This window comes from Lycium barbarum, chromosome 2 (assembly GCF_019175385.1).
Source record: "Lycium barbarum isolate Lr01 chromosome 2, ASM1917538v2, whole genome shotgun sequence".
Lineage (NCBI taxonomy): Eukaryota > Viridiplantae > Streptophyta > Magnoliopsida > Solanales > Solanaceae > Lycium > Lycium barbarum.
In genome coordinates this window covers 86,662,747-86,686,770 of record NC_083338.1, presented here as the reverse complement: position 1 = coordinate 86,686,770, position 24,024 = coordinate 86,662,747, and positions in this window count along the sequence as shown.

The window sequence follows — 24,024 nt, the reverse complement described above, 5'->3', positions numbered from 1 at the left end:
TAGATGTAGGATCATTTTATTCCTACGATATTAGGAGTCCTTTTTTTTTCCTTTGTAAACTACAAGTGACTTTTAAATTGTTAGAGTATTGTTGGAATTTTTCTATCATATATAAGAGGTGGTTTCGACATGGTTGCTTAGTGGGGAATAAAATTCACACTGAGGACAATTTAGTCATTTGAAATACCTATTTTTCTATTATATATAAGAGGTGGTTTCGACATGGTTGCTTAGCGAGGAATAAAATTCATTGAGGACAATTTAGTCATTTGAAATACTTAATTCTGCTACGTGTCTTCTCGGCTTAAAAGTTAAAACCACGTAGCTTTTCCACTTCACAGTTCTATCAGTCTCCAGAATTTTCCACCGTTGCCCATCACATCTCTTCTCTGTTAGCCTACTCAACCCAGCGAGATTTAGGGCCAAACATGTACCTCTACCCCGCTGTCTGCCATTACTATTCCTGAGCCTCTCTTGCTAACCTTTTTTTATTCTTCATCCCCTGTTTTAGGGTTTTCTCTTTGCCTTTGCTTCATCTAACGTCTTCTAAGAAATCCATATTGAGCGACATCAGAGACAACTTCATTTCGTCAGTATCAGCACTGGTAAAAACCCTCTCTACTGTACCCTTGTACTCAAATAGCAGAAATATATCAAACACATACTACATATATTTATTTCTCTCTATGCGACCATATAGATTTGTATACGGTGAAAACTGGGGTCTAAGGTCTCGACCCAACGGCCGAAGGTCCGGAACAAGAACGAGGAGTAGTAGGTCATTATGGGCTCTGTTACACCCCGTAGTTTTGTACGTTGAAATTCTTAGGTATTGGCTGTTTTAAGTATGGACATTGGAGTTACCTCCAAGGATACACGAGATTAGATGCGCTTATCTTACGTTTATGAGGGTTTAAGTTTATATAATAAGTTACGGAAGGATTGGAGGGCAAGTGAATCTAGGAAATTAAGTTTGTTGGATTTTAGAGAAAGTATGAGGGGCAATTTTGGCCCTACTTGAGGAAAGGATATCTTTTAGTACATGAGGAGTTTTGGAGTGAAATAAAAGCCTAAATTGAAGTTCGGGAAGTGTAGTTTTCATCGCAACAAAATGTGTGTCGATTCGACATCGGAATAGAGAATTATGAGCATTTCAAGATGGACTGTCAGTGCAGGGCCTAACCCTGCGCGAATACGTCAAAATGGGGCGCGAACGCACAGAGTGGCACTGGGCAACCCTTCGCGAACAAGCAGAAGGATTTTAGAGTCGGTGCCAACCAACTCTAATCTACTATAAAAGGGTTAAAAATCCCATTTTCCTCTCCAAAAATATTCTGGAAAGTTCAGTAACATATGAGAGCTTATATATAACACAAAAGTGAGAATTTTGAATAATTTTGAGTGACGGAGTATTAATCGAGGTCCGAGTAATGTATAGCCGTGATTATAGTTTTGTTTTGCATTGAAGTTGGCTTGGTTTCAAAGCAAATATTGAAGATCTTCCTATTCTAATAAAGGTAAGGTATGAATCTCTCTTTATTAACATTGATTTAAGAATATTTATTAGAATAAGAGTTATAGTTTGTGGTGTTGGTATTGTTGGCTTGCGGATTGAGGTTTGAAGAAAGTTTTGGACGGAATTGCACATATTTATGTTGTAGAATCTTGATGATATTGTTGTTGATGTTGTTGGTACTGCTGGGAGTTGTTTTGGTATTTGGAGGAAGTAGGTAATATAGGGGAGATGCTGCCCAAATTTTCGTAACTCAAATTAGTCTTCGATAACTAGTACCTATAAGTTGATGGAAAATATGATGGAAGTATGATTAAAGATGTATTTCTCGATATATAGGTTCGGGTGAAGGGCAAGCATCAGAGTAAGGGATTCTTTAAGTGGTGGCTTGACGGATAAGGTATGTAAGGTGTTCGTTTCTCTCTCTTTCCTTGGCACGAATCCAACTAGAGCATGAATATGAACGTTCCATAATAAAATTCACTCCATTCCTATGTCATGTAGCTCGAACTTAATGTCTTAGTTATTTGATTGATTCTTGGTATATTATCATGTTTATCATCGTTAAGTTATTTCTTTGGATTCGACACAAATTCCATAATATAAATCGGAGGTTACCGACCTTACGTCACTCCGATAAAGTTGTAGCTTTCATATGAGCTTTCATGCATTCTATTTACATTATGTATATGTAACATATTATATTTATGGATCGGGTTGTACGTTCTTGGGCCTAACATATTATATTTATGGATCGGGCCGTACGTTCCTCGGCACTAACATATAATATATTTATGGATCGGGCTGTACGTTCCTCGACACTAACATGTGATATATATGGATCGGGTCGTACGTTCCTCGTCACTAACATTTATCGATCGGGTTGCACGTTCCGCAACACTAACACTTATATGATATATATACATGTGCTTACTTACATGTGATTTTTATGATTCATGCATTTCATATTGTAAGTTCTCAGACGACAGGTTACCTCTACTCTATTTATATTTCCATCCCACTTATGTTATTGCTTCCAGCCTTACATACTCAGTACTATATCCGTACTGACGTCCCATTACACGGGACACTGCATTTTGTGCTGCAGGTTCTGATAGAGTTATTGGAGAGCATCCGCAGTAGGACTTCCAGCTTCAGCGGTGTCAGCAAGTGCCACTACTCCGGACTTGCTATCTTTAGTACTTTTCTGCTAGGGTAATATATGTTCATATGTACACTCTTAGAGGCTCATAGATATAGTGGGGTATGTAAATATTGTGTATGGTCTTGTTGACCTTGTTTGGTCTGTGATACCTTCCTGTAAGCCTTGCCGGCTTTATGATACACGTTATGTTGTGGCGACCTTGTCGGTCCGCATATGTACATATGTGTTGGATTATCAGATATTTCGATGTTGGGCCTGTTCTGCGTGCAGATGTTCTTGAGTTACGGTATATGATGTTCAAAGTAACTGTTAAGTCAAGTGGTTCCCGGCTTACGGGTCGGAGCCCGTCATACCCCTTGTCGGGGTGTGACAGGCTTGACTGGTCGGATAGGAACGTTTTGGACTCAGTCATTCAGATGCAGTAGCATCCGAAGAGTTATGCTTCAAGTTGACAAGGGTCCGAGAAATCCGGCCCATTGCGGATTTCTCTCCGCATGACATGCCACTCAGTTGCTAAACCTTCACAAGAGGACGTCATTTTTTATTCTCTTCTGCATACTTATATGAAACACCCAAGTCTTAAGCTCTGTAAACATCAAAGTCAATAGAATCTTACTCAAATTGGTCCAGAGTCAAAGTGCTTAAGCCCCAATTCGGTCCAGTCGTTGTGCTGTTCTTCTAATCCACTGAGGCTATCTCTTTACTTTATTGTCATTAATATTTGTCCATTTTTATTATATCTTTATTTTATTAACGAATCAAACCGCATACAAATTGAATTGTTACCTTTTTTAGGTGTAAACAGTTTGGCGCCCACCTTGGGGCTAAGGAAAATAGCGGTGGTGTTTTTGCAACTTGACTTTCTCTTGCTCTTTTTCCTTTTGTGATTTCAGGGTTAACTTCGACATGTCGAACCTCAACCACTCTGTTCACTTAAACAATACTGAACACAACAACCATGATGAGAACCCTAACAATGGGGTACCATTGAACATCATGCCTCTGGTCGACCCAGTCGACAATCCTCCTGTTGATGCGAGCGCTGTTAACTCTAATGTAGCCGTTAACGACAGCGGAGATCCGCCCGTCGATAGGGCATCTGCTCGTAAGGCAGCCGAAGAGGCAAGAGAGGAGATTAACTTACGTGTGATTTATAATTTATTGTAGGAACATCAGGTAACCATGCTATAACACCATGCAGGAACATATGTATGTATGCCTGATACTAGTCTTAGTCGGCCTATGATACCTACCAGTACGTGTTGTTTGTACTGACCTACACTTGCTGCACCTTTTTTGAGTGCAGATTTAGAGCTAGAGAAATCTTTCAGACCTCGCATCTAGTTAAGGTTATTCGTCACCTAGATCAGAGGTTGAGCTCCTATCCGTGCCATGTCGCCTGAAGATCTTTCTTTATTCAGATGTCTATCTTTCATCCCAGACATTATGTTATTTTTAGACAGTATCTTTTTTTTTTAAAGATTGTTGGTTAGAGTCCTAGTACGGTGACTTTTAGAATTTGGGGATGTAATAGCTAGATTTCCGCATTTGCTATTTTATTTGTTTTATTATCAGACATTTTATTCCATTATTCACGAGCAATGATTATTGATTGGTTTAAGTATTTGAAATTTTCTTGATAATGGGTTAAGGGATTGGTTCGCCTACTATAGGACTAGTGTGGGTGCCACTCATGTGTGTTTGGGACGTGACAAAGTTGGTATTAGAGCTTTAAGTTCATTGATCTCGTCAGACAAGGACATGTCTAGTAGAGTCCTGCGGATCGGTACGGAGACGTCTGTACTTATCTTCGGGAGGCTATGGGACATTAGGAAACTTTAATTTCTTTCTTTCTTTCGTGTTACTTGATTCCATTTGATATCTGGATGATTCAAATTGGTATCTTACTTTTCTTTCTATTCTCTCACAGATGGTGAGGACTCGTGTGGCAGCAACAATTAACGAGGTACTCGTGCCTACCGTAGCTCGCAGGGGAGGTCAGGCCGCTGGGGCTGCCGCTCGTGGAGGAGGAGGCCAGGCTAGGGGTCGTGGTCGAGGTAGAGGCAGGGGAGAAATAGCACCAGCCAGGGGCGGGGCTCCTGCGGCTAATCAGCAACGCACTGAGTCCCCTGGGCCTGAGGTTGTTCCGAATGAGGTAGCCGAGTTAGCAGCATATCTAGCTCAACCGGATATTATAGCTACTGTCAGATGTTGTGGTCCGAGTGCTGAACCTATTGAATGGTTTAGCAGAGGCAAGTGTGTTGCCAACAACAATAGGTAATCAGGGTGCGAGAGCAGGTGGTACGACTCAGGCTCCATTTCAGGTGTCAGGGGCACAGCGTGTCGTAGCTGTGGCTCCCCATTTGGATGAGGCCCCAAGACCTGAGTTATTTCCTAGGCCAATGGGAGGACCGGTGATGACAGGTGATGAACACAATTCTTTTTGGAGGCTCACTATGATGAAGCCTCCAGAGTTCTTTGGTGCTGAGGCAAGGGATGCCTATGAGTTAATTATTAATTGCCACCAGAGGATCCATAAGATGGGGGCAATTGAGAAGTGTGAAGTAGAGTTTGTGACTTTTCAGCTCATGGGGGATGCCAAGTTATGGTGGAGGGCGTTTGTAGAGTGTAGGGCAGCGAATTTGCCTCAATTAACTTGGACTCAATACTACCAGATTTTTCTTGTGAAGTATGTTCCTCGTACTTTGAGGAATAGGAGGCGTGATGAGTTCAGTAATATTGAGCAGGGAAATTCTTCTGTGGCTGCTTACGAGTCCTGATTTCACTCTTTGGCTCGTTATGCTCTCCAGCTTTTGCCTACTGAGGAGGATAGGGTTAGGCATTTTGTGAAGGGGTTGAATACTGCCCTTCAGTTGTCAGCTCTTCAATTGGTAACCAGGGGTTGTTATTTTAAGGAGGTTATGGATCACGTGAAGATTGTTGAGGGTGTCCGTCAGGATGGATACAACAAATATGCAGAGAAGAAGGCCCGAAAGGGTGGTAATTTCAGTGGTACATTTTTTAAGGGACAGGGATCCCAGAGTTACTCGGGTCGTCAGGTTCAGTGGACTATTCCAACTTTGGTTGGAGGCTCATCTAGAGTCGTTCAGTACTCTATTAGCCAGCAGGGGTTCTCAATCCCGAGTTCCAGATTAGGGAGGTTTATCATCTTCTTCGGTGTTAGTTCAGAGGCCCACTCTTGATTGTGCCTGCTTTGAGTGTGGCGAGCAGGGGTACATTAAAAGGTTTTGTCCTAGAATCAGGCAGAGTAAACAGAGTGGTTAGTTTTAGGCTCCCAAGCCCCCAGTTGCTTCGGTTATATGAGGGGAATCTTTTGGTGGGAACCGTGCTCAAACTGGGCGGGGAGGTCACACGACAGGTAGAGGTGACGCCCAGCCCAATAGGGGCGGTTATCAGTCTGGTAGGGGTGGTGCTCAGATAGTTCAGGGGGACCGTGGAGGTTCTCAAGCAAGTGGTGGGCATACCGATTGCTATGCCATGCTAGGTAGGCCAGAGATCGAGGGCTCAGATGCAGTTATCACAGGTACAATCTCAGTCTATCGCCAACAGGCTTTTGCATTATTTGATCCGGGCTCCATATTTTTGTATGTGTCTACTTACTTTTCTAGGGGTTTTGATATGACTTGTGACTTGCTAAATATTCCTATTCATGTGTCTACTTCGATCGGAGATTCTGTGGTTGTAGATAAAGTGTTTGGATCTTGCACTGTTACAATTATAGGTTATGGTACCTGGTTAGACTTAATAATTTTAGACATGGTAGATTTCGATGTTATTCTAGGTATGAGTTGGCTATCTCCCTGCCATGTTGTTATAGCCCGTATATTGTACGTTTGGAAATTCCAAAGTCGCCGTGGAAAGTTAGGGGCAAGATCATTTTCAAAAAAATTATTTCAATGTATGAGTGGTTGAAAATATTATTTATGATTATTATTAGTATGGAAATGTTGAGAAAGGTTAAGGGCAAAAGGAGAAATTCGCAAAATGATCAATGGAAATAATGTGGGAACTTAGGGGCAAAATGGTAATTTCACGATGGAGTTCAAGAAAAATTCCAGAAGAACCCTTGGCCATGTGACATATATATATAAAAAAAAAAAAAGAAAGGGGGAAAAGATGACCAAAATAAGTCATCTTCTAATTAAAGGAAAATTCAAGAAAGGGAAAGAAGATTCTAGAAAAGAATTAATTAATAAAAGGAAGCATGTGCCCTTCACATGTTGGAGTGGATATATATATATATATGAAATATTAGTCACAAAATTCCATAAAAAGCTCTAGAAATATGGAGAAAGAAAAACAAAGGAAAAGAAGAAAGAAGCAAGGGGTAGGTTCGGCCATGGCTCCATAAAATTGAGCCATGGAAAGTTGATGAAGAAAGATTACTTCCTTATAGTATTCCAAGAAAGTGGAAGGTCCTCTACAACATGGAGTAGTTGTTGGAGTAAGAAAAGCATTGGTTGGGAAAGTTGGAAACTCTAGCCAAGTTGAAGAAGCAAGTGCAAAAAGGTAAGAATTCATCTTCTTTTATATGTTATAAATGGTTTGTGAATGTTGTAGAATGTAGAAATGGATGAAAATTTATGGTGCATGTGTGTGTAGTGTGATGGCCGAATATGGTAGTATGTGTAGAGGTCATGAATTGATTTTATTAAGTGGTTTGATTGTTGTGTTGTGAATTCCATGATGTAAAACGAATGAAAAACATGAAATCATGGATGTTGTATAGTGGCCGTGTGCATGGTGTGTGTGGCCGTGTGTGGGTTGTTGTATGTAAGGATGATGAACCAATTTTATCTAGTATCTTGATTGTTGTTGTAGTGTATAGAAAAGATGGAAAAATTCATGGAAATATGTTTGTAATGTTGTGGCCGAGAATGGTGATGTTTTGTAAGCTACAATGAATTGGTTTAATGTGATGTTCTAGTTGATGTCGTTGTGGATTTCATGAGGTGAAATGAGAATTAAATGGTTAGAAGTGAAGTTGTTATTGTTCTTGTGGAAATTGGAAAGTGTTGGACAAAGAAGTATGTTGATTGAATCGTTTTGAAAGATATGCGAGTTGAATTGAATAAAACTGAATATTAAAGTGTTACTATGATTGTTGGCATTGTTGTTGGTTTGGCCGGGTCAATTCCCGGATTGTTGTTGTTGATTTGGGGCTGAGCCGTATTCTCGGGGTTGGTACATTTACAGGGGAAATGCTGCCGAAATTTCGGCAGACAAAGTGTTACTTTAAAGAATCAACTTCTAAAGACTCTAATCAAGTTTTGGTAAACATGACCAATTTGTAGATTTTGGCGGATTTGGAACGTGAATTTGGAGTCGCATAAGAAGCAGAAAAGGTATGTAAGGCTTCACCCTTCTTTCTATGGCATGTCTTAGACGTAATATGTTGGTTAAGAACCTCGGGGACCCTTCTACCCTCCAGAATCCGCATCTAAAGTTTCTCCTTTTTCAATCAGTAGAATTGAATTAAAAAGTGTGCAAAAGGTTGGAAGAATTTCCTAAACCTCTAGAACTTGCATAAATAGGACCCGTTGACCCTAAAACCCTCACAAGTAACGCCATGACATGTAACATATGTAAATTTGGCGCGCCGCCTCATTTGATCCGAGGTGGGCCCATTGTTTCCCGGATTTACCTTATTATTTCGCTTGACTTACGTTGAAGCTGAATCCAAAAGAAACTTTCGATCCTTATTCCATTACCAAATGACAAGTACTGTACCTATCCCAACGAGAATACTTCCATGACGATAATGATAACGATGACGTCAGAAAAGAGAATATGCCTATGATAAGTATGACAAGAATGATTCCACGAATAAGAGTCTTGAGCTAAGAATCCAATGTGAATATGAAAGTGTTGTACTAGTTTCTAAAAGACTTCAAAGCATATGAATTGACGGTTATAATGCCAATGATCTTATTCTGTGTCTCCTCTTAAAGCTATTTTCCGTTGATAGTCTCGCCTTATAATTATCGTTCCTTCAAGGTGAGACAAGTGACCCGATTATTCCATAATGTAACCGGAGGGTTTCGACCTTACGTCACTCCGATGGACACATGACTTTCTTTGGGCTCTCATGCATGCCAATTGTATAACATATGAATATGAATGTGAATATGTATATGTATATGTATATGGGAAAGGGGAAGGGCCACTGTTATATCACCACCTGATTCAGCTGGATTTCGTCCCGGACGCGGGATGCCCGGACGCGGGATAGGGGAGAGCCGGATACGGCGTCTATATTTGTGATATATATATATATATGTATATATATATATATACAATATGTTGGGACACTGTTGGGGAGGGGGGTGGGAGAGCCGATGTACTCGGCGTCTGTGAATGTAAAGGAAGGACACCGTTTTCTGAAATGTTCTGTTTTCTGTATATGTAAATAAGAAACACCGTTTTTCTGAAAAAGAAACTAAACATGCATGACATCTGCAGAAAGGCAATCATATGTACAGGTTACATCTGTCCCAGGATAAGCTCCATATGTTTATCATGTCATTATTCATTCTGCATATTCCTTTATTATGTTACTATCCATGCTTTACATACTCAGTACATTGCTCGTACTGACCCCTCTTCTTCGGGGGCTGCGTTCATGCCGCGCAGGTACTCGTAGATGATTAGAAGACCTTACTGAAGATGTTCCAGCGGAGATGGCTAACTCCATTTGTCCCGGAGGATTGCCAGGTCCAAGTATATGCTATGATGTTTTGTTCTATGTTAAAGACTTTGCAGACAAAGCAATGGGTATTGAGTTGTCAGTCTGTAAGAGGCTTCAGCAGCCGATATGTTATTATGTCTTATGTCACGAGCCTTATATGATGTCAGAGTTTACTTATGAAAAAAATATATATACATATTGGAGAGCTTACTATGTATTTCTTTCCTTACCGATTCAAGAGTTTCTATATGTAACAAGAGTCAGCGGGTTCGCTCGGCTCCAGATATGGGGTCGGGTGCCCATCACACCCTAGTAAAGTCGGGGTGTGACACATGTGATCCTAGACTGTCATGCTAAAATCGTCACCTTAGCTATGCCCGGGATACCTAGACTTGAGTAAAAAGAAAACCTTAATACCTCCCAAAGAAAATTATCTGTTATGTTCATGCTAAGAAACTCGTTGAGAGGGGGGGTATTTATTTGGCGTTTATTCATGATACTGATGCTGAGATTCCACCACTTGAGTCAGTTCCCTGGAGTTTGTGAGTTCGTAGAGGTATTTCCTGCGGACTTACCTAGTATGCCACCAGATTGTGATATTGATTTCTGCATTTACTTAGAGCCGGGGACTCGCCCTATTTCTATCCCTCCATATCATATGGCTCCAGCAGAGTTGAGGGAAATGAAAGAACAACTTCAGGACCTTCTCAGTAAGGGTTTTATTCGTCTGAGTGTCTCTCCGTGAGGCGCTTCTGTGCTTTTTGTGAAAAAGAAGGAAGGGACTGTGCGGATGTGCATTGATTACTGTCATTTAAATAAAGTCACCATCCGGAATAAATATCCTATTCCTCGCATTGATAATCTGTTTGACCAGCTTTAGGGAGCATGCATGTTTTCTACGATTGATTTGTGATCAGGCTACCATCAATTAAAGATTCGGGCTGAGGATATCCCTAAGACAGCTTTCCGGACCAGATATGGGCATTATGAGATATCCCTAAGACAACTTTCCGGACCAGATATGGGCATTATGAGTTTCTTTTCATGTCTTTCGGGCTCACTAATACCCTTGCTGCTTTTATGGATTTGATGAACCGAATTTTTAAGTCATTCTTAGATTCTTTTGTTATTGTATTTATTGATGATATATTGATTAATTCGAAGAGCAGGGAGGATCATGAAAAACATCTGAGAGTTATCCTTGGATTGTTGAGGGATAGGGAGTTGTATGCTAAATTCCCTAAGTGGGAATTTTGGTTTAATTCGGTTTCCTTTTTGGGGTATGTGGTTTTGAAAGAGGGGATTATGGTTGATCCCAAAAATATTGAGGCTGTCAGAGATTGGGTAGGCCCACATCAATGACAGAAATTCGTACCTTCGTGGGTTTAGCTAGTTACTACCGTCGATTCGTGAAGGGGTTTGCTTCCATTGCTCTACACTCGACTCATTGACATAGAAAGAGGTACCTTTTCAATGGTCCGATGAGTGTCAAGAGAGCTTTCAAAATCTCAGGACTTTGTTGGGTACAACACCGATTCTTGCTTTGCCCGTGGAGGGTAAAGATTTTGTGGTTTATTGTGACGTTTCCCGTTCGGGTTTGGGTGTTGTGTTGATGCAGGATAAGAGAGTTATTTCCTATGCCTCTAGGCAATTAAAGATTCATGACAAGAATTATCCTACTCATGACTTAGAGTTGGCAGCAGTGGTATTTGCATTGGAGATTTGGAGGCTCTATCTTTATGGTGTCTGTTGACACCCAATTTTGTCCCGCCTTTCTTCCAAATATTTATTCGCGTTTCTAATATATTTTGATAGCTTAAGAATAATCATCTATACTTTATCACAATTTTAATTAGCTTTCTATTAATACCGTCGTCATTGCCTATTATCATTATTATTACCGTTGTTATCATTATTATTATTATTATTATTATTATTATTATTATTATTGTTATTATTATTATTATTGTTATTTTTATTATTACCATTATTATTATGATTTGCATTATGATCACTTTTAACATTTTCTATTTACCGTCTTATGCACACACGCATCGCATTTATTTTATGCAATTAAACAATAACATTTACTTACTGTTAAACTTGTATCGCCCGGCTTTTACGACATCGTCTGAATATTTATTTGAGTAGTGATAAATATATTTTATAGTAAGTAATATTTTAACACACGTTAATATATAATTAATTGAAGAAGGTCTTTTATGTAAATTTAGAAGCCCAAAATAGTATAAGAAGAAAATATATGTTTTAGCCCAAACGGCCATCAACCCACGAACAATTTTTCAGATCAGCCCATTGTCACCAGCCCATTACCCATTTCAGCGACCCGACTCGATTCGTCTAACAAAAGGAAGCAACTAGGGTTGCATTCCTCTTCACGCCCCCCCTGCCCCTCTTTCCATTTTCAGTAAGTCCTCTTCCTTTCTTTAGCCGTGAACAGTCTTGTCTATCCCATTTTCATACAAAAAACTTGTCTCTACATCTGTTCACCTGCATATTCTGTCGTTGAAAGGGAAAGATTTTCCCATTCTTGCTTCAAGACGCACGATGATCTTCAAGACCATAAGTGGTCGAGCCAATTTCAGATAATACCCAAGTCAAACCACGTGAAAATCTGTTCGAAAACACTTTCAACACTCAGATTTAAACGGGTCCATTTTGACTCGTTTTTGAAAAACCCTAGACGATGAAATCCCGCCCAAAAACTTCGAATTCTAGCAAACCCTAATCTGGATCTATAAATACAAACCTTTTGGGACCTTAAAGGGAGGTTTTTTTTTTTCCAGCCGCCTTGATCCCTTTTGAAAATATTAATATTCTTCAATCCTAATACCTCCAGGTATTCATTCGAATCTTAAGCCGTTCATTCTCTTTTACTCCTGCTACTACTTCGAATTCGAGCGTAGATCGGAGATTAAAACCCCACTTCGCTGCACCTAAAGAAGGTCCGTAATTCTCCCTTCCCTTCTATTTTTGTATTTTTCTTTCTATTTTCTTGAGTTATTATGTGTTAGTTTATTACTAGAGCATGTTAATTAGTTAGCTTAACAGAAAGACCTGTGTGTATTCTAGCATTTATTTTTTGATTTAGGTAGTCTGGTATGTTAGTGCAACTGAATATGTTTTTCAGGTAGTTAAATAATGTTCATGCATGCTAGTTTAATTTGGTTTTCTAAAATATGTTGGCTATGTGATGTTCTGTCCCGTTGAATTTGTGCCTACGTCAGTAAGCTCAGTTTGTCTAGCATGCTTGTATAAGTTTTAATATGCTTGTTAAGTATTTGATTAAGCCTGCCTAAACTGAGCATGTTTAGTCCAACTTGATTCATCTTAATCTGTTAATGTATTAGTTTAGTCCGGATAAGCATATTTGTGTTAGCTCAAGCACGATGTTTAGTTCAAGTTAATCATGTTTATATGCTAGTTTAGCTTAGTTTGTGCAGCATACTTGTGTATTTTATGCATTAAGATTCAGCCTGTTAATTGAGCATGTTTGGTCTAGTTTGGTTCTTTTAGTTTAAACTACTTATATGTTGGTCTTTACAAGCATGTTCATGTTAGATTGAACTAGTCAAGCATGATAGTTAGCTTATTTAAGTGCACTTAAATGTTAGTTTAGTTTGGTCAGCCAAGTTAGATGCTTATCCAGCTTGGCTCCTGTGTTGAGTCAATTAGTCCAGTCAAGCATATTCATGTGGTAGTTCAGTTTGTTAAGTTGAACCTGTTTTGCATAAAGTTTAGGTAGTTGAGTTGATAATAATGGCATGGTCAAGACACTGTTACTCCTAAATCTTGCTGCTTTAGTCCAGTTTTTTGTTTCCTTTGTCATCTGGGCATGTGATTTAATTTCTACTGTGTTAGATGTAGTTCTTAGTTTAGTTAAAATAGGACAGTGACTTTATAAATGGTTTGAGTATGGTACTATTAAAATTTAAACCTGTTGAAATCATGTTCTTATTTTGTTGAAGTTAAATCCTGTTCAAATGTGTAAACTCTTGCTTCCCAAACATTGCTAGATAAACTGATGTGATGCTTGTTTAAAGTCATACTTTGGCCCAGAAATTTTTTAAGTGTGTCAACTGGGTTAATTCCTATATATATTTGATTATCTAGTGGACTGTTTTGTTTACTTATGCATGAGAGATTGGTATGGTCTGATTTGAATATATATGTAAGTCTTTGGCTTTGGCATGATAACCAGTACCAATGGTTTCCCTTGCTTAAACTCATCATGGTGGTTTCTTATTTTGTGTACTCCCCTGTTTTAGCTTCTTGTCTATTTGGCAGAATGTTGTATGCTTGTCTAGCCCTTATGGCTGTCATAAGTAGGTTTATTTACTAAGTGCAAATGTACTAGTATGAAACAACTTTGAAGATTTAAAAATGAGCCAGTGTGATCTTGTGAACTTGCCTAATAATTCTACATGACTGAACAAGTGTGCAATGTGACATTAAAAGTTTAATCTGGTTTAAACAGAGAGAGATAGCTTGATATTCTTAAAATTGTTGATGTGTAACTTGGCTATCACAATAGGTTTACTGGTTTATTGATATAATATGAAGTTTAGATATCCTGATACAACTAAAAAGGGTAAATGAGCTCAGATGTTAGTTTAAGGTTGCAAATATAGGCTAGGGAGCCAATTTTGAAAAAAAGTGTACATAAGTTGGTTGTTATCAGAATCTTGGTGAGTCTGTGTACCCATGACATGAGTTAAAACTACACATGCCTATTGTAATATTTCTGCCCTTCTTCTGCTGATAGTTTGTTGTCTTGTGATCCTTGGATCCTTAGTAAATGAATGTATCTTTGTATAAGTTGTCCATGGGAAAAGAGTAACATGCTTAAGAGTCTCAAGGTGATTGTGTTTCATGAGTCATCTGTTTTGGATCATCTGTCTATATTCTTCGCTTTACTTAAATGGATTTAAGGCCATCTTGGGAACGTAAGGGTTGACATGTCTATTGTATTACCTGTCTGCTGTTGCATGCTCATACGTGGAATTACATGATTCATTAATTGTTCACAATCTGCAGACCTTTTTTATTGCTACTGCTATGCAGATTTTTGCCTTGGCACATTTTGTAGTTAGTTTTTTTTGCGATGTTCATTGGCTGCTGTATGGTCGATCGGTTGGAATATTCTCAACATACCTATAAGTGTTTTAATTTTGTTAAGGCAGTGAGGTTGTATACCTATGTATTCTTGAAGTATGTTCGTGAAAGTATATTAGTAGGGAGATTAGTTGGTCATTATGGATTAAGCTTGAACCCTCCCCGGTGTTAGCCATGCCTGGGATTCCTGGAAATCCCTTGGAACTTGTGCAACATCGGGAAGACGGGGGCAAAAGCTTTCCAATATTAACCCTCTAAGCATCCTTATGAATGTGCATACATGAAGTATACTCAAATATACATAATATATATACAAGTCACTAATCTGTTTTTGAATTTACATCACATATGTTTTGCTTTATTTAATGGTTACGTACGTTTCTATTTCTTTATCTTTTTTTACATGTACACTTCAGGAGCATAATGGAGTCTTCGTAAAAGACTCTCGCTACTGCATAATCTCTAGCCGTCACTAGACATGGAATCCGAGTCATCTTTTTCAGTCATCTCTCTCGCGATACGCTAGAGCAAACAAAAAATGAAATGAGGGGAAATTTAGAACCCGCGTCTGCTTCTTCGCTCATTCCTTCCCTTCTCTGGAGAAAAAGAGTGGATTGTTGCATATTTCGATTGTCCTATGATTAACTAACTGCGTTTTATTTCTTACGTGTGATTGCGTATCTGATTTTTAAGATTATTGGCTTTAGAACACCTAGTTTAGAGGGGGGAAAATTGGTATATTATTTCAGAACAGTCTGAGTAATATTTTTCAAAACTCTACTCCGGTTTATGTTATGAGTTGTTCTTCTACGAGTCAAAAAAAAAACTTTTTAAAAGAGACGATAATCTGCTGGGTATATTTCTTTAAAGATGAAAATGAGACTGTTAATGACTTAACTAAATCTTGAAATTTTTCTTGACATCAGCTAAATCTTGTGGATTGCAAAACGAATGATTTCATTATGGCTAGCTTTGAGAAGGTGTTCACGTCTCAAATCCTAAGATAAATCCTTGGCCCTTTCGGTCTAAAAGCTCAAGCAACCTTCTGTCGACTGATTTTTCTAATTTAAGCTGAATCATGTATGATTTAAAGTGCTCCTTTTTATAAAGGTTCAAAGTGTGGCTTGCTTTGTAAAAATGACATTTTTTCAAACTTCAACACATTTTTATTTCAAGCGTTTTTTTGGAGAGTCGAGTCTTAAATTGAAAGTCTTAGTTTTTCAGATGACATGCGGTTTTAACATATAAGTTTTATTTTCCACGAAATGCATTAGCATTTGTGTTTTAATCACTTTTCAAAGTCTAGTTAATTCACCTAAGTTTGGTCGGTAACCGTAATTAACGGATTATAATGGATGCCTAATACCTTCCCATTAGGATGTATAGAACCCTTACCTAGAATTTATTAGGTTAGTAAGACTTTTAAAATTGGAGTTTAATTTGGCAATATTTAGTTAATAATTAGGTGTCCTAATTCACCGTTAGAATAATTAGGTGGCGACTCCTTAAATCAAATAATTTGGGAATCACCAATATGTTGTACTCCGCTTTTGACCCAGTTAAAATGGGGTATAACAGTGTCCACTGTGAATTATTCACTGATCATCATAGCCTGCAGCATATGTTTATTCAGCGGGATTTGAACACTAGGCAGCGGAGATGGATGGAATTGTTGAAGGATTATGATATTGCTATTTCATAGCATCCTGGCAAGGCAAACGTTGTGGTGGATGTCTTGAGCAGTAAGTCAACTAGTATGGGCAGGTTGGCTCGTTTGATCACTTCAGAGCGTCCGTTGGCCATAAAGGTTCAAGGTCTAGCTAACAGTTTGGTGCGACTTGATTTATCCGGTTCTGGCAGAGTGTTGCCTTTTATTAAGGGGAGGTCATCTCTTCTAGCTCACACTAAGGCAAAACAATGTGATGATCTGGGTTTATGAAAAATTCGGGACAAGGTAATGAGGGTGAGGCCAAGAAGGCCGTGATTGACAACGAGGGTGTGTTGAGAATTAAGGGGTACGTGTACATTCCTCGAGTGGATAACTTGATACAGACGATTTTAGAAGAGTCCCATAGTTCTAGATATTCGATTCATCCTGGTGCTACGAAGATGTACCGTGATCTGAGACAACATTACTAGTGGGCTAGGATGAAGCGTGATATAGCTGATTACATTTCCAAGTGTTTAAATTCTCAGCAGGATAAGTATGAGCACCAAAGACCTGGTGGTACTCTTCAGAGGATGCCCATTCCTGAATGGAAGTGGGAGAGGATAGTCATGGATTTTGTGGTGGGTTTTCCAAATACCTTGGGTATGTTTGATTCGATCTGGATCATTGTGGATCGGTTGACTAAGTCTGCACATTTTATTCCGGTCCAGCTTATTTATAATGCCGAGAAGTTAGCCAAGATCTACATTAGTGAGATTGTTAGACTGCATGGGGTTCCTATTTCCATCATATCCGATAGGGGCACGACATTTACATCTCGGTTTTGGAAGCATTTGCATTTGAAATTGGATACTAGGTTGGACCTTAGCACAAATTTCCACCCTCAGACAGACGGTCAGTCCGAGCGGACGTTTCAGGTCCTTGAGGACATGCTTCGTACGTGTGTGATTGATTTTGGTGGTCATTGGGACCAGTCTTTACCATTGGCGAAGTTCGCTTATAATAATAGTTATCATTTGAGTATTGATATGGCTCCGTTTGAACCACTTAAGAAGTATCTCAAGGCAGGAGACTATCCAGAAGGCATAACCAGTGTTCAGAAGAGAACACTTCGAAGATTAGCAAATCACGTTTTCCTAAATGGAGAAATCCTTTATAGGAGGACTCCAGATTTAGGATTGTTAAGGTGTGTTGATGCCAAAGAAGCGGTCAAGTTAATTGAAGAAGTGCATGGCGGTACATGTGGGCCTCATATGAATGGTTTTACTCTGGCTAAGAAAATTCTACGAGTTGGTTATTTCTGGATGATTATGGAATCAGACTGCATTCGTTTTGTGCAAAAGTGTCACCAATGTCAGATTCATGGCGATTTGATTCGAGTCCCACCAAATGAGTTAAATGTGACGAGTTCTCCATGGCCATTCGCAGCTTGGGGCATGGATGTCATTGGTCCTATCGAGCTGGCCGTGTCAAATGGACATAGGTTCATTTTGGTAGCCATCGACTATTTCACAAAATGAGTAGAAGCATCTTTGCACAAGTCAGTGACGAAGAAGGTGGTGGTAGACTTTGTTCGCAATAACATCATTTGCTGATTTGGAATCCCTGAGTCAATTATAACAGATAATGGAGCTAATCTTAATAGTAACCTGATGCGTGAGATTTGCGAAACATTTAAGATTACTCACCGCAATTCCACTCCATACAGACCTCAGATGAATGGAGCAGTTGAAGCAGCCAACAAAAACATCAAGAGAATATTGCGGAAGATGATTGATAATTACAGACATTGGCACGAAAAATTGCCATTGGCCCTTCTCGGTTATCGCACCACTGTTAGGACTTCAACTGGGGCAACGCCTTATCTTTTGGTCTATGGGACAGAGGCTGTGTTACCTGCAGAGGTAGAGATACCATCTTTGAGAATCATCCAAGAAGCTAAGTTGAGTGATGCCAAGTGGATACAAAATCGATATGAACAATTGATGCTCATTGATGAAAAGAGGATGAATGCAGTTTGTCATGGGCAACTTTATCAGAACAGAATGGCCAAAGCTTTCAATAAGAAGGTAAGACCGAGACAGTTCAAACCGGGGCAATTGGTGTTGAAGCGCATATTCCCGCACCAAAATGAAGCTAAGGGAAAATTTGCACCTAACTGGAAAGGGCCTTACATGGTTCACCGAGTACTGACTGGAAGAGCACTAATTCTAGCAGAAATGGATGCCGAAGTGTGGCCGAAATCTATTAATGCAGATGCCGTCAAAAGATATTACATTTAGGAGCTTTTCGTTTATTTTATATGTAATATCTTGTAATGTCTTTCTATGTAATGAAGCTACGTTCCCTCGGCGGGATACGTAAGAAACCTATATCGAGTTTGGGCTTTTAAGACAAAAATTTCCAGAAAATTTCCATTTGTTTGTAACATGAACTACGCCTGACCTGATTCCCGCGATGGGATACGTAGGCGGCCTACATAGGCTTCGGTCACATTATTAGAAAACCTCAATTTTATTTTGCCTTGTATGTTTTGAACTACGCTTGACCTGATTCCTTTAGTGGGATACGTAGGCAGCCTATATCAAGCTCAGTCTCGTCATGTTAAAAGTTCAATATCCTCCTATGCCAGAAACTGGGACAATTTTAAGGGCATCATTGCAAGACGACATCGAGAGACATGAAAGAGTATATGGTCAACAGAGTCATCAGAAAAAGGAAAGACTTTGGAGAAAGGACGTTCACTTGTTTCACAATGTGTCACAGTTCCGAGTTCAGCAGAAATGATTTATCACTATATACATATTTTACTATGAATATTTTCTTTTGAAATAATATGATTTTTAATCAAATAGTTTTATTAGTTGGCCAAGACTTAGAAATAGGCGGAGGTTACAAGTCCAGACAAAGTTGGAAGCATGAAGCGTCAAAAGCCGGATCTTCAAAGTCAGCGCGAATCGACCTCCCCCGAAACTTACAAATTTTCTTTGAGTGCAGGTTTCCAAATTGCGGAAGTTGAAAATATGTAACGTTTACAGCCTTGCAAGGACTACGTGCCGAACGGTTTGAGTTTTCTTATAACATTTAGGAGAAATTATGCCTCTAGAGTGTCAATGATTCTCGAATTTACGATAAATTAATGCTTAAGTCTTACAAATGATTTTTCAAATGTATCGACGCACAAATATTTTCTACTGCTTTCAAATGCTTCGCACAAATGCTTCCAAATGCACTGCATATGCACTATTGCTTTCAAATGCCCTGCATAAATGCTTTCAAGGGCACTGCATGCGCATTGCACTACTACTTTCAAAAATAAAAATAAAAAATATATATATATATATATATATATATATATATATATGCCCTGCAAACGTACTGCATAAATGCTTTTGAACGCACCGCACATGAATCGCACTACCATTTTCAAATGCACTGCACACGCATAGCACTACCGCTTTCAAATGCTCTGCATAAATACTTTCAAATGCACCGCACATGCATTGCACCACATGCCTTCAAATGCTCTGCATAAATGTTTCAAATGAATTGCACACATATTGCAATAGTGCTTTCAAATGCACTGCACGTGCATTGCATGACTGCCTTCAAAATGCTTTGCATAAAAACACTGCACACGCACTGCACAAATTGTTACACCTCGGAAAAATCCTCCATTGTTGCCCAAGTGAATGGACCCGCGAGGTGTACGAGTACCCGATATTTTCATGAGCAAGAAATAACATTTGACGATCCTAAGTGAGATTCCGAAGGCAATTGCAATAAGAGATAGGTTATGCTCCATAATGAATAATTATAGGTTCCGAAAATGTGAAAAGTTGTAGATCTGCATTTTGACCAGTTGCACGTAAAATGAAATACGGACCGTAAAGTGGTATACGGCCCGTAAACTGCCATGTCGTATTTTGGCTTTCGAAACTTCAACTTTCTGCCAAATGATCAAATGGTTAAATACGACCTGAAATACGGGCCGTAAAGTGGTTTACGGCCCGTAAACTGTGTCCGTAAATCACCACGTCTCAGACTGACTTTCTGGTTCTGTTATGATTAAGTACGACCACGAAGGACGGTCCATAAACTGGAATACGGACCGTAAACCAAGTTTACGACCACTGTGTTGTTCACTCCAGACCAGATTTTAAGTCATTAAATAAGGGATCCAAGTTTATTATTTCATTTCCGCATTTCATCCCTTCTCTCTAAAACATCTCTCTACATTTATTCCACAAGATTTCAAGGATTATTAGTCATCAACAACACAAATCAAGTGAATCAAGTGTAAGGAAACCCATCAAGATCATTCAAGTCAAGAAAATCTCATTGAAGGAAAACTAGGGTTTTTGCTCAAGTGGAGTATTTCGACCAAGGCTCGTTCCTACAACATCTAAGGTAAGATTTATGGTATTTATATGTTGTTTAAGGTATTTGAGAGTTAAAATGCTTGGACATTAGATGAGTATAGAAAAATGGGTCATGAATGATGAATAGTGACATTTTGAGAGATAGTTTGAATTGAACCATGGTTCTTATTGTGTTGTGATATGAATGTGTTATAAATGATGTTAACATCATGGAAATGGGAATTGTATATGAATTGTCGAAGCCGGGTGATATGACCATGAATATGGGTGAATTGGGAGCGAATTGAGAAATCTAGATAATGTGGGTAATGTGAATGATTAATGGCTATTGTTACAATGTTGTGAATGTATTGTTGACGTTTGGGAGCTGAATTACGATATGGAGGGATGTTATATAAATAAAGGAGATGCTATCCGATTTCTCTAGCTTTAGTCATATATGTTAGTTGTCGATTCTAACGATAGTATGACTTTAATGAAGGTAGAAACGTGAGCTTCAGAGGAAGACGTGCAAGTATAGAATAGTTGATCGGAAAGGTGTGTAAGGCTAACCCTTCTTTCATAAGGCATGGTTCTTTGGTCAAACGTCTAAATCCTCTATAAGTCTATGATTTCTTCCAATGATTGATCTTCCGAGCTAGTAAGCTCACGATGCTTGATATCTACGATTGTACTAAGTTCCTCATATGACGCGTAAGCCTATCAGATAGATGTAATGATAACGACGATGATAGTGATAATGATAGTAATGATGATGAGAATAACATGATGCTAAAGATGTCTATGAGCTATTATATGTATGTGTGTCTATGAAGGGCTATAATAAGACCCCGAGCTTATGATGCCGGGTAGAATATATGTATATGAATATGTATAGAGTATGTATATGATTACGTAACGCGCGCACACTTCTGTAGATGGTACGGATAACCCTGATGCCTTGGTAGGGCCAGGTATGTATGACCTTGAGCCTTGGCTGGCCAAGTATGTATGAAACACCGAACCTTTGTGGTCGGGCATGTTATGTATATATGTATATATATGTGCTACGTATATGACATCATTAAGAGTATGAATATGCTATGTATATGGGATGTAAATTATATGAATATGAATAAGGATAAGACTATGGAAATGAATACGGATATTGATGTATGTACACCGATACGCGCTAGAAATGGAAAGTTCCTATGTAAGGTAAGTAAGTGCCTATGATGATGATAATACTGTTTCCCATCTTGTGCTATTTCTCATGATTGTTCATTATGCCTCTATATCGATATTGATCATGCTTTACATACTCAGTACATTCTTCGTACTGACGTCCTTTTGTTTGTGGACGCTGCGTCATGCCCGCAGGTGCACAGGGAGACAGGCTCGATCCATAGCTACATTCTCTGAGACTACATAGCAAAGCTCCATTTCCTTCGGAGTCATAGCTTTTGGGTACTTATTCTTTTGTGTACATAATTATGGGCATAGTGGGGTCCTTTCCCGCTTATGTGATATGTTATACTCTTCTTAGAGGCTCGTGGACATGTGTACGTGGTTAGATGAGTTTGGCCTTGTCGGCCTATATTTTGTATACCATTTTGTTGGCCTCGTCGGCCCATGTACATTGATGTGGCATAGATGCTTATGATGATATAAAGAGGTTGTTGTCCAAAGGGACTAGTATGATTGATGGATAGAAATGTATGTTTTACTATGAGGCCCACCTAGATGTTATGTGAAAGCATGTCAAGGGGTGACCGGGTGGGATAGCACTGGGTGCTCGTCGCGGCCCCCTAGTCGGGTCGTGACAAAAATGCTTTCAATAATAGTTATCATTTGAGTATTGATATGGCTCCGTTTGAACCACTTTATGGGAGGAAGTATAGATCACCTATTGGGTGGTTTGATGCGTTCGAGGTAAGACCTTGGGGCACTGATATGTTGAGAGAGTCTCTATATAAGGCCAAGGTGATTCAAGAAAAGCTCTTGGCAGCTCAGAGTAGGCAGAAGGAGTATGCGTATCGAAAGGTCCGGGATCTTGAGTTTATGGTGGGGGAATAAGTGTTGTTGAAAGTCTCACCTGTTGACACCTAATTTTTTACCTCCCGTAATTTATTTTAATCACTCAGAATCCTTGGATAATAAATAAAATGAGTTGTGCACCTCAAAGGGTTTAAATAATTTTTATATAAATTGTTCAGGTCAATATTTTACTCCTTTAAATTGATAAAGTGGTTTTTATGACATCACAAATTATTTAGAAATTAATTGGTACCTTTTATGACATTTGTGAGATACTTGTTAGGTTTAATCAAAGGAAAAAAGCATTTTTTTAAATAATCATTTATTTAATTGTTTAAATGGTCAAAAATCAAAATTAGCAAATACTTTATTCCCTTCAGTTCAAGGACTTTGAGTAATTAAAATAATTAACCAATTCACCCCTTAATCTTTAATTTTGTATACTTATATAATTTGTCAAAAGTATTTATAATTGTCTATAAATGTTTTAATCAAGCTAATTAACCAATTAGATGGTCATTATAGCAATTTGACGTTTAATTGTTTAATTATTTTTTGTTATGGCCACAATTAAATTAATCAATTCATGATTTAAGGATATTGGGGTCATTTTTGTAAAATTAGCCTCTTAATGGCCTTGATTAAAATAATCAAATTCATTGGCTCAAATTAATTAAGGTCATTAGTGTAATTTAATTGGCTAATTAGGCCATAATTGAAATAATCAGTTGGATTAAAATCAATTAAGGCCATATTCGCAAAACTAAGCCCATTTACACAATTGTCCATTTTTAAAATTATTTAATAAGTTAATTATGCTTATAATTGAAATATTACGATCAATAATCGATATTGTAGTTTTTGTCCGTTTAGTAAATTACCCACTTTACCCTATGTATGTGTGTATACATTAAATATACATATATATGTAAATGATATATACATGAAGGGCCATTTTTTTGTATATATAACTTGGACCGAGTCCAGTCCAAAAATGCACTAAGACCCGGCCCAAGCCCAGTCGGTTTAAGGGGATAACACCCCTTTACAATTCTATTCATACCAAACGACCCCGACCCTACCCCTTCTCTCTCTTTCCCTTTCTTTGTAAAACCCTAGAGCCGCCACCTCGTCATTCCCTCTCTCATAGCCAAAAATGGCAATAGTGCAGAGGTCTCAGACTTTTTGCAATCTTCGTACAACTATTTGCATGCAACAATTAATGCTTCAGCTCTATTTTCGCTCTATATCATCCAAACACGATGGTAACCCTCTTTTCTTTTACTTTTCCTTCTTATTTTTTTTTTAAAATCAAAACGTGATTTTTTGCATTTATGTTGTTGTATTGTGACTGTATGAACTCGATTTTCATTGGTTGGGGACGAATGGGTTGGATCGAGTCCAACGAGGTTCAGATCTGACCATTCATTTGTT